Raw genomic sequence first — 9,433 nt, 5'->3', positions numbered from 1 at the left:
ATCCTACAGATGTTCAATAGGGATGAGATAAGGGTTCTGTGGAGGCCAGTCAAGTGTGTCTACAAATCAGGCACTTACCGATGCAGCTTATTACACGGTGCATTATTTCGCAAAGAGACAATGGCCAGTTCCGAAGGAACGCCACAAAGTAGGAAGCAATACATTGACCAGAATGTTCAGATACCTTTCGGACTTCAATGTTGTTGGCAACATAAACAGAGGTCCGAGGCCAAACCAGGTAAAACAGGACCATACCGCCACCTCCGAATTTGATAGTTGCGGTTAAGCACTCTGGTAGGAGATATTCACCGGCATCCACCACACCCACACCCATCCAGTTGATTGGCAGTACCGTGATTCGTCGCTTCCACAGCTTTCCAAGTTTCCAAGTCCCACTGAATGTTGGTTCAGGTAATGCGGGGCTCGCATATTGCAGTCCTGTCATGGAAAACCCCTGTTGTGAGCCTCGGTTCTGAATGTTTTTGTGCTGATTCGTGTTCTAATCGATGCTCGGAACTCCACATTCAATGTGTCGACCGACGAATGGAGCTTTTTACATGTTATTCCTTCGTAACACCCTACGGTCACGTTCGGTGAGTTTCGTAGGTCGTCTACTGCTGGTAGCACTTGCAGTTGATTCCCTGCACTTCTATCTCAGTATGACATCAATGATTGTTGACTGGGATGACCCAATTTGTCAACAATTTTTCCGAACAGACAGTCTTGCAATATGACATCCTGTCAGAACGCCTCATTCAAATTCCGTCAGTTCCCTGCTCGTAGCCATTTCACCCGGATATAGTTACACAGACTTGGGAGCTTATATTCCTACAATTTATACCGGCTACAATCACGTGACTTGTTACATGACATGATACACATTGCCCAAAGGGGTGTCCGTTGACTTCTTTCCAAATAGTGTAATTGTATATATATATATATATATATACTATATATATATTTTCAAAATTCATTTTTACTCTGTTGCAATATTATAAAAAAAGGTTTAATGACTATTACCGAGAGAAAAGATGACAAGATATATTTTAAAAAGATACTACTAGTTTACAAGTTTCGTTACATGAACATCCTCAGGTATCACAATGAAAGAAGTATATAAAAAATTACAGAGACTTAAAATTGTACTAATAGAACAAGTATAAAAAACAGTAGCGTGTTTGAAAAAAATGCCAGTATGAGTTCCAAACAAACGAATACTACGCGCTGTCGCGAGTGCGCCAGTACTGAACAGAAGCAACGTGTGCGTCAGAGAGATTGTAATTCAGGCTGTTGTTGATATGAGAGGAATCTAGAGAAATTTCCCTAGATTCAACAATCTTTCTTTCGAGTTCATCGTAGCACACATGGATGTTAGCAGTTTGAGTCCAGTTTACAATGTGCTGGCGGCCTTCGTCTGAGTTAGCTGAAAAGAGAACGTGGCTAGAGAGAGCGCTAGCTCTAGTCCTGTTATAGGAGATATCTCTACGGTGTTCATCCAAACGTAGAAGGATGGATTTAGCAGTCTGTCCATAGTATGGCTTTCCGCAATCACACAAAATCTTGTATACTCCTGGAAACTGAGTAGGAAAATGTTTCTGTTTATGTTTACTAAGTAATGAACGAAGTTTTGGAAGCGTAGTGAAGCACGTTTTGAAGTTGAATTTCTTGAGAATCTTGGCCAGTTTTGATGAACAAGAGCTGATGTAAGGCAAGGAGATGAAGGCTCTTGGGAAAGAGGGATCTTCAGAAGTAGTTGAGTGCCTGGGGGAAAGAAATTTGTCAATTTTCTTTGGAGAGAAACCATTGTTAATAAACGTTTTTTTAAGAAAACGGAGTTCATTTTCAATTTCTGTTTCTTCTGTAAGTAATGATTTGGCTCGGTGGGCTAAAGTGGAAATAATACCACATTTTTGTGGGGGATAATGATGGGAGGAAGCATGAAGGTATCTGTCAGTATGAGTAGGCTTTCTAAAAATTGAGATTTTAATGCTTTCAGCACATCTGGTAAGTTTGAGGTCTAAAAAGGGAAGGCAGTCATCTGATTCCAGTTCGAGGGTGAAAGAGATTTTTTCATGGCACTATGGGCAGCCCACTCTCTCCGATTCTTGCGGATATATTTCTCAACGATTTTGAAGAAAAAGCTATTAACTCCTTTCACTTTAAACCAAAAGTCTGGTACCGCTATATTGATGATATTTTCCTCATCTGGGAAGACGGTGTCAATAACCTCTTTTTATTTTTAGACCACCTAAACAAGTGCCATGAAAAAATCTCTTCCACCCTCGAACTGGAATCAGATGACTGCCTTCCCTTTTTAGACCTCAAACTTACCAGATGTGCTGAGAGCATTAAAATCTCAATTTTTAGAAAGCCTACTCATACTGACAGATACCTTCATGCTTCCTCCCATCATTATCCCCCACAAAAATGTGGTATTATTTCCACTTTAGCCCACCGAGCCAAATCATTACTTACAGAAGAAACAGAAATTGAAAATGAACTCCGTTTTCTTAAAAAAACGTTTATTAACAATGGTTTCTCTCCAAAGAAAATTGACAAATTTCTTTCCCCCAGGCACTCAACTACTTCTGAAGATCCCTCTTTCCCAAGAGCCTTCATCTCCTTGCCTTACATCAGCTCTCTTTCATCAAAACTGGCCAAGATTCTCAAGAAATTCAACTTCAAAACGTGCTTCACTACGCTTCCAAAACTTCGTTCATTACTTAGCAAACATAAACAGAAACATCTTCCTACTCAGTTTCCAGGAGTATACAAGATTTTGTGTGATTGCGGAAAGCCATACTATGGACAGACTGCTAAATCCATCCTTCTACGTTTGGATGAACACCGTAGAGATATCTCCTATAACAGGACTAGAGCTAGCGCTCTCTCTAGCTACGTTCTCTTTTCAGCTAACTCAGACGAAGGCCGCCAGCACATTGTAAACTGGACTCAAACTGCTAACATCCATGTGTGCTACGATGAACTCGAAAGAAAGATTGTTGAATCTAGGGAAATTTCTCTAGATTCCTCTCATATCAACAACAGCCTGAATTACAATCTCTCTGACGCACACGTTGCTTCTGTTCAGTACTGGCGCACTCGCGACAGCGCGTAGTATTCGTTTGTTTGGAACTCATACTTGCATTTTTTTTCAAACACGCTACTGTTTTTTATACTTGTTCTGTTAGTACAATTTTAAGTCTCTGTAATTTTTTATATACTTCTTTCATTGTGATACCTGAGGATGTTCATGTAACGAAACTATTAAACTAATAGTATCTTTTTTAAATATATCTTGTCATCTTTTCTCTCGGTAATAGTCATTAAACCTTTATATATATATATATATATATATATATATATATATATATATATATATATATATATATATATATATATATATATATATATATATATATACATTCAGTATCTTAGCGACAAAATATGTCGTACTCTTTCTTTGTGTACATATAAATGAATAATTCATTGGTTGCAGTATCCTATAGTAACATAAAAACGTTGATTTGGAATGCCTCTGCCATAATTTCAACCATTAGGGAAAATTTCATAGGAATTCATTACCACCTTTAAAGCTTTCTGAGAAATAAATCTCATTTTTATAAACCTAATACTGAAGATCATCCTATAAGATTAGGAACGAAAATAATTTCGACCAGGTACAGTGAAGACTCGGTTGTCGAACGCCTCTGTTCTCGAACAATTCGGTTCCGAACATATTTTCCGAACAAAAAACGCCCCGGTTTCCGACCAGAATTTCGGTTCCCGAACAGGCAAACGGCAACCACGTGTTCCACGTGCTGAGCTGTAAGGCGGAAAAGTGTCAGTTACGCGGCAGCCTTCGTTCCGTGCAGGCACCTGCTCGAATTTGCAGCGAGTTTTCTTGATCTTCTTTGTGTTTTTTTTTTAAGCCGCCATGGGCCACAGAAGAATAGCAATAGCAGCAAAGCGAAAAGAAAAGTTGTTAGAACCACGATAGAGATGAAAAAAAGAAATCATATCCAAACTTGAAAATGGCGTTGGTGTCTCGGATCTTGCTATGCAGTTCAGCATGGCGAAATCAACGATCTATACAATACTCAAAAATAAAGAGGCGATAAATTTTCGTCTATATTTTATCTATTTATTGTGGTTATTCTTTTTATGTAAGATTTTATGCATTATCATTATATTTGTATACGATCTTATGCATGAAGTACTGTTGTCAAGGTTTAAATAAACAATCATTTGGGGTTCGGGAACAGATTAATCCATTTTACATTAATTCTTATGGGGAAAATGGTTTCAGTTTTCGAACAATTCGGTTTCCGAACAGCCTTCGGGAACGAATTAAGTTCGACAACCAAGGTTCCACTGTATATATATATATATATATATATATATATATATATATATATATATATATATTTATAAAAATAAATTTAACTGACTAGAACCCGAGAAAGTATAACAAAAACCTTTAATACATCACAACTAGTTTCATCGGTGCTCCGACTTCTTCAGGTGAGAAATACAAAACATAAGATATAAAATAACATGGTAAAAAATGAACTTTCTAGCTTAATAAAAAGCAGAATAGTAAGTCATATTTGAATAGGTGACCGCGTGCTACCGTTGGCATGAGTAGAATGTGTGCGACAGCTAATTTTTGAGCGCCAGTACTGGATTACTGCGCTATGGGAATCAGGCAAATTGTAGCTAAGATTATTGTTTAAATGTGAAGGGTCCAGAACTATTTCTTTTGATTCGATAATTCTTCTTTCGAATGCATCCTTGCAAATATATAAATTAGTAGTGCGTTCCCAGTCAACTTGATGTGGCTGTTCTTCAAGGTTAGAGTTTGCCGAGAAAAGGACATGACTTGAAAGGGCGCTCGCTCGTGCTCTATTGTAGTAGATGTCACGTCTATGTTCCTCAAGACGAAGCGAAACAGATTTATCTGTCTGGCCAAAATAAGGTCGACCACAGCCGCACAAAACTTTATAAACACCAGGAAAATGCAGATTGTTGTGTTTTGGTTTTGGTCTACTCAGAAAAGAACGAAGTTTTGGCAGCGTAGTATAGTCGGTCTTTATGTTGAATTTTTTCAAAATCTTAGCTAGTTTTGGGGTAAGAGTGCTGATAAAAGGTAACTGTATATGAGTGATAGGGTTGGAGTCATCTTCTTGTTGAGGATGTTGGCGTGGTCTCAAACGTTTAGTGATGTTACGAGACGAATATCCATTATTTAAGAAGGTGTTTTTCAGGAAGTTAAGCTCTGTTTGAAGGTCTTCTTCTGTGGAAATGAGACATCTTGCTCGATGGGCGAGGGTGGAGATGATGCCCAGTTTCTGAGGTGGGAAGTGATGAGAAGAACCATGCAAATATCTATCAGTGTGGGTGGTTTTTCGAAAAATTGAAAATTTAAGACAGTCAGGAAATCTACTGATCTTTATATCCAAGAAGGGGAGAACGCCGTTAATCTCCAGTTCTGATGTGAATTTAATGTTTTGATGTTGGTTATTTAAATGGTTTAGGAAGTTTTGCAGTTCCTCTAAACTATGTCCCCAAATAAGGAAGACGTCATCAATGTAACGTAACCACAGTTTAGGTTTCAAAGTAGCTGAGGAAATAGCTTTCTCTTCAAAATCTTCTAGAAAAAAGTTAGCTAAGGCTGGAGAAAGAGGGCTGCCCATAGCTAAACCGCTAGTTTGTTTGTATATTTTATCTTCGTAGCAGAAATAGCCGGAATTGATGCAGTGAGTTAGAAGAGCGAACACTTTTTTAGAAACCTTGTCCTTAAGAAGACTCAGAACTTCATCTGTAGGAACATTCGTAAACAGAGATACGATGTCAAAACTCACCATTCTGTCCGAATCTAAAAGATTCAAATTTTTTATTTTTGAGATGAAATCTTCAGAGTTTTTGATGAAGGAAGAAGAATTGCCAACTAAATGTTTTAAAGAAGCTGCAAGATATTTAGACAGATTGTACGTAGGTGAGTCAATCCCTTCCACAATAGGTCGTAAAGGGGTGTCAACCTTATGGATCTTAGGCAAGCCGTACAACCGAGGAATGAGGGGATGGAGAGAGCGGAGAGATAGTCTTGTATGTCTGGGAAGTTCAGAAGTTGATTTCAGAAGATTGTTTGTACGGTTATGAAGTTCTCTTGTGGGATCACTTTCTAGCATAGAATACGTATTAGAACTTAACAAGTTGTTAATCTTAGAACGGTAGTCAGCTTTGTCTAAGATTACAGTTGCATTCCCTTTATCAGCAGGTAAGATAATAATGTCATTGTTGTTACGAAGTTGGTGTATTGCTTTCCTTTCTGTCGGCGATAGATTATCTGTAGGACGACGACTATTGTTAATGGTAAAGATGGCATCGATCCTAAGTAGATTCGCAGTTTGTTTTGGTAATTGTCCAGCTGCCTTCTCAACTTTCGTAAGAAAGAGTTCTTTAGGAATGAAGGTCGGAGAAGGAACGAAGTTAAGGCCCTTTGAGAGCACACTAAGGTCTGCAGGAGAAAGTGTGTGAGAGGATTTGTTAATCACAACATTTTTTAAATTTCGTGAGTTGATATGGGATTGGCGAGTTTGTTCCTGTTTAAGTTGGTTGAATTTTCTGATAAGAATTAATTTGTTTGATAGGTTAGTTTTTCTGAAAAGATGCAAATTTCACTCTGTCATCCCAAAGTTTTTAGATTTCAAAGAATCGATTCGCACTAAATGTGCTCATAATATCTATCACAAGGCTAAACTTGATTTATTATATGAAAGAATCGCAGATACCAAGTTAACATTGTCTTCTTTGTTCCGCAAAAGAGATTCTTTAGAAAATAACTTAAATTCATCTTTAGATAACAGGTCCTGGATTGATATTAAAAACATGAGCTCTCTCCGTGCTTCTAGATCGCAACTCTCAAACAAATTAATTCTTATCAGAAAATTATATATATATTAAAAAAATTGAATGACATAAACCGAAAGAAGGGAAAAGGTTTAATGGTATCACACGACTAGTTTCGGCTATTTACAGCTTTCTTCAGGTGGTTTTAAAAGAAAAGAAAAAACATTAAACATTGACGATAAAAATTGTGAACAGCACAGGAGAGTCACTATACATATTTAAGGTGAAAACGTATTCAAAGCTGTAGTTAACGTATTCAAAGCTGTTCCTTCGTTGGCCACATTGCTGGGTGAGTGCGTGCGTATAGCATTTCATGAGCGCCAGTATGTGATCACAGCAGAATGACAGTCTGGGAGATTATAGCTTAAATTATTATTTAAATGTACAGGGTTGAAGATGATTTCTCTAGATTCTACATTTTTTCTCTCCAATTCGTCTTGGCAACGGAAAATGTTGTTAGATCTATCCCAAAGGATTGTATGACTATGGTTTTGATAATCAGCATCGGCGGAAAAAAGAATATATATATATAATTAAAAGACTGATGCTGTACTTTCACATCTTAAAGTTGCAATGTTTATTTAATATTTTTATGTTTATTTAATATTCACGAAAAAAAAATCAAAATAGGAACGTCGTCATGATGAGCACTCACATTTAGCATCAGCATCCTAAGTGGCAATTCGTATGAAGGTACTCAGAGAGGCTCTGAGTGTTAGTATGATTTTTTTTTCTGCATTTGATTTTGCTAAGTCGAATGCAATTTAATAATGTAAGATTTTGCACTTGGGAGGGGAGAGGATGCAATAAAGTGTACTATTTTGGTGGAAGTTTTCCAAGAAATGGAGAACAGGAGTTGAGTTTGTGGAACACATTGCAAAAGTCGTGAGAGTGATTGAGAGAACTGCTGAAGAGATAGAATCTTTGTATAAATCTTTGGTTAGAGCACATCAGGAATACTGCCACAGATCTGGTTATTTCGAGAGTTAGTGGATAATGAAACACTAGAGCTATTAAAGGAGAGTTACTGAATTGTATGAAAAATATGGAATGTTAAAAGTGAAGAATATTAAAAGAATATAATTTGGAGGTTTGAAGATTGAAGGTGATTGAACTAGTATTTGTCATGTCATCTGTCAGTGCCTGCTCTTGGATATTTGTGATAGATGGAAGATTGACAGAATTGCTTTCATAAGATCAATTTATATTCAAGGTAATGTGTAATTTACAAATTACCTGGTTACTGTACACTCAATTATCAGGGTATTCCCAGGCTTTGTGTGTGTGTGTGTGTGTGTGAGAGAGAGAGACGTCAAAAATCATGAAACTCAGGTTTCGTGTAAATTTTCTGCATCTGTGTACTGAAAGAAATTTGCCATATGCATCATGCATGTATCAGGTAACGCATGAATATGTAAATGAATATATATATATATATATATATATATATATTATTTTTACTAATCTAAAGAGAGATAAACACGTAATCATCACTAAGAGGAGCATATCAAACACTGGTTGGTCTTGTTACGCGTATTTTGGAAACATTGTTATGATTAAATTAAAACATGCCTAAATAAATCGCTTTTTCAAAGTACCTGAAACAGTGGCGCACTCAGGATTTAATCTTGGGGGGGGGCGAGTTCAGTAGTCGATTTAAGAATACACACTACGTATCGCATACGACCTATGACTGAGCATCTGCAATGATCGCTAATTCATAAGTAGTATAGAAATAGAAAACACGACACAATGTAAATTTTAAAAAAAAAATGAATTTTAAATAGGAAAATTTTTTGGAAAATTTCTAGTGTTTTTTTCTTTTTCTGTATAACAAACAAAAATACCAAACAAGAAGTCTTTATGGTATGCCAAAGCTCGCAAAAAATTCATTACGAAATAATAATAATAATAATAAACTTTGCTTAATTCATGCTGTAAATAGTAATCATGCTTCATGCTTTTACCAGATCAGTGGCGCACCCCTAATCCCCACCCATCTGGGTGCTTCACTGATCTGGAAAAAGCATGAAGCATGATTACTATTTACAGCATGAATTAAGCAAAGTTTATTATTATTATTATTATTATTATTTCGTAATGAATTTTTTGCGAGCTCTGGCATACCATAAAGACTTCTTGTTTGGTATTTGTCTTATTCTAAAGAGGGAAATAAATAATAAATCAACGAGTAAATGTATAGACAAATCGGCCTTCAGAACACGCAATTTACAGACAAAAAATGCTTTTCTTGGTGATGATGTGCGATAGATGGCGTTGATGGAGTAATGTCGTAGTTGGAGAATTAAGTAGTAGCGGAGAGGATGAGATGAAATTAGCGAAGTAGAGTAGTGTGCCCTCCCACGATGAATCCTTGGCCTCTCTGGAGGTGTCACGTAATAATAATAATAATATGTACATGAGGATGGTTTGATGTGTTGGATGTTTAAAGATTAGATTGTTGTTGTAAAGAAATTAAAAGATATATATATTCTTCTTGACTGAACCACAAAGGCGTCGA

The sequence above is a fragment of the Typopeltis vanoorti genome, chromosome 8 (assembly GCF_054136105.1).
Source record: "Typopeltis vanoorti isolate ZY-2024b chromosome 8, IOZ_Tvanoo_1.0, whole genome shotgun sequence".
NCBI lineage: Eukaryota > Metazoa > Arthropoda > Arachnida > Uropygi > Thelyphonidae > Typopeltis > Typopeltis vanoorti.
This window is presented reverse-complemented; position numbering follows the sequence as displayed.